The 3,363-nt window shown below is 29.9% G+C and overlaps 1 long non-coding RNA gene across 1 annotated transcript; it reads left to right on the forward strand.

The window, feature by feature from the left end:
• The first annotated feature begins 936 nt into the window (after positions 1-936).
• LOC106317706 lies at positions 937-1,611 on the forward strand. The gene is made up of 3 exons (XR_001265212.1): positions 937-1,051; positions 1,128-1,310; positions 1,390-1,611. It is a non-coding gene; the product is annotated as an uncharacterized LOC106317706 (long non-coding RNA).
• Positions 1,612-3,363: the final 1,752 nt, after the last annotated feature.

Genomic DNA, 3,363 nt, shown 5'->3' on the forward strand with positions numbered 1-3,363 from the left:
ATGGTTTGATCATGAAAGAGTTAGTATGAATATTAACAATAAAATTATGGATTAGATTAATTTAAATTTGTAAGAATACCTTTGAGTCAATGAAAATCAATTCAATTCCGATAGGTTTGGCTTTTGGAAGTTGCGGGTTTCCCAACAATGAATCCACCTAACAAAAAGTTTGTTGTTGTAAAAATCTCCTTCAAGGTCATTAAAGGTTTTTGGGACGGCAAGAGTTGATGGTGGAACCATTTTTTTGCTCGAGCGCTTTGAAGTTTTCCTTGATAGTGTGAGGTTGATGTTGATGGAATAATGAATTTTATAGGGACTTTCTTGATGTAAAACTATACATTTTTATTTTTTTTTTGTTTAATGTGGTATTTTTATTTTTATATAATTTACTACAATTTTAAGATAGATATACATTTTAAAATAGATGTTTAAATCTTAATGTACTTTTTCCATTTTTTAAAATGTTTTATTTACTTATATTATATATTTTTTAAAAGACAACATGAGGCTCTTGGTTGAGTTGTGTGACCCAAAGTAAAGTAAGTAAAGTGAAAGATTTTTAATCTATTTATACTTTGCTAAGAAAACATCTATTAACTGTATTTAACTTAAGTTTATATTATACAGTAATGTGAAGATGATGTGTACTCTGTGGGGTAGTTATGCCAAACAAGTATACACTTACAGTAGGAGTAACATGTCCACCATGATTATTTGTGTGATCAGATTCTGTTCTGTTAAAGAGTGGAAAGGTAAATAATATTCTTCCGGTTTGTGTAAAATGTTACTGAGCATAACATATTAATAAGCTTAATATACTTTGTAGGTGCTTACTCCATATCTAGCGGGTATAATTCAACCCATATCCTGCTCAACCCAACACTCGATTTTATTGAGGAGTTCAAAGCAAGGTGACGTTTTGTCTTTGGATTTGTTCAGGTTCAAATTAATTGCCAATGTCAAGGACGATAGCGGTGAGGCTAATTTTCTGTTGTTTGATGCTAATGCTCAAGCAATTGTGCGTCATTCTGCTGCTGAACTCTATGACGAGGTTCATTTATAAATTCCATTGTACATCAATTAACACAGTAAATTATATTAGCCGACCGCTATCTATGTAATTGTAGAATGAAGATGAAGACTTCTTGCCTGAAGCAGTGAGCGATCTCTTTGGTTAGAGAGTCCTTTTTGAGATTTCAGTTGACGCTGATAACATCAAAGGAAAGAGTTCTCAGTATGTTGTTCGATTGGCTACTGATGACCGTGAAATGGTTGAGGAATTTGCTGATTTGCCTCCTAAATCTAACCCGGTAATTTTCCGCTTATACCTGCGATTAATTTGATTGTTATAGGAGCATAATAGTGATACGATTAAATCTTTTCTTGCAGGTACTAATGTTGGAGTCCGCAGATGATATTTCCTCTGGTTTTGTTGGTTTTACAGCAACTCCTTTGTCCAAAAGAAAAAGCGAACAAGATGACGACAGTTGCCTTGAGGATCAACACTCTGTTAACAAGAAACTCTCTCAAAAGAAACTCAAGGGCGAGTGAGCTGTCTCTTTTTAATGAGTTGCTGTCATTTATAGTGTTATGGCTTTGTTTTTGCTTCATTTTTTTAAACTTTGTCTGAGTATCTTTGTCTTTGGTTTTGTTTAAGATTTTGGTCCGACCATCTTTGTTTTTTGCTTTTAATTGGAATAAAAATTTATCAAGTTCCAATCTAAACCAGACAACATTTTCTTTGGTTGGCTCTGACTTTTGATTTAGTATTTATGTCAATCGGTAACGTTTTAGAATCATTACATTGGTAAAATTCCAGTTTCAGAGAGTTCTTTGAGGTGGTTCTGACAATAGATTTTGTATTAAGCTCAAATTGGCATAAATACAAAGTTAGCCCATTTGAAATACTAAATCACAAAAAATGTAACCGAAATTTTACTAAGCGTAACGTTATTATCAAACCGATCCCCCTTATTAGAATTTTATTGGTAGTAATACAGTCTCGGCCCATTTGTAATACCCAACTAAAAACCAATTTATTATGTCTACACAAAAGTTTACTATGTCTACACAAAAGTCTCAGCCCATTTGTAATACCCAACTAAAAACCAATTTATTATGAATTTCACTGCTGTCTTTATTATGTCTACACAAAAGTTTATTTTATTATTAATGGAAACAAAATATTTTATTCTCCATCATAGATTTTAACGACAGATATACAATACATTTCTAATTAATGATAATATAAAATCTGAATTTTCTAAAACTATGCAATATTTATTCCATATTTTGAATGAAAGTTTCTTCGTAAACATACAAAGAAAATATGGACGTTGCAATTATACGTACACGGTACACACAATATCTGCCTCTTCATACTGAAGTTACTTTGTTCCCTCTCGTCCATCTCAAATTGGTGTGCGATCTTTTTTCCACGCCTGATGAATTCTCCCAAAGACGGTTGTTGACATAGTATAAAATCCGTTACTTATAAAATCATATAAGATTTAGTCCATATTTTGAATTTTCTTATGCCCGCACAGGGTGCGGGCCGGTCACCTAGTTACTTTTTAAACTAACATCCTCTATATATTAACTGAGAAGCATTTGAAAAGTTAGAACTTTAATTTTGTATTAATTAAAAAAAACCCAAATCTTAGATGGCACTCTAAATGCTTTCTAAATTCTATAGCATCTAATATAAAGTATAGTTTAATCTAATGGTGTCACATTATTCCATAATTATATAACACTAGAGAACATTATATTAACCTAAAATATAAGAAATGTGTATTATTTCCTTAAATAAAAGCTACGGAATTACCTAATATGATTTACATATATACGGCAATTAATGATTATGAATAATAAAGATTTGATAACAAGTTTTGCATTCTTCTTCATTTTGTCTAATTATATATTATTAAAAAAAATAAACAATCACATTAACCATATAATAAAAAAATTAGATTTTTTTTCTTATATGTTATATTTGGAATTTTTTAAAATGACATTAAATTAAAAAAATGAGAAAACCTTACATGTTAATTTTTTTTAAAAAATGAGGACATCTTATATGTTATATTTTTCTTATATGTTATATTTTTTCTTATATGCTATATTTTGAATTTTTTAAGACGACTTTAAATTACAAAAACGTAAGTTTTCCTTAAGTATACGACTAAAAACATTAAAATGAAATGGCATGTATCAGTTTGATGGTTGATTTGAAAGCTTTCAAAACCATATGTAAGATAAAAGTCAAAATAATTCAACCGTGAAAACAGTATTGTTCACTTTTTCAAGAATATGTTCGAGGGAAAAAATAAGGTTTTTATGTCATAATTTGTTTAATGTCCA

This window comes from Brassica oleracea, chromosome C9 (assembly GCF_000695525.1).
Source record: "Brassica oleracea var. oleracea cultivar TO1000 chromosome C9, BOL, whole genome shotgun sequence".
In the NCBI taxonomy this organism is placed as follows: Eukaryota; Viridiplantae; Streptophyta; class Magnoliopsida; order Brassicales; family Brassicaceae; genus Brassica; species Brassica oleracea.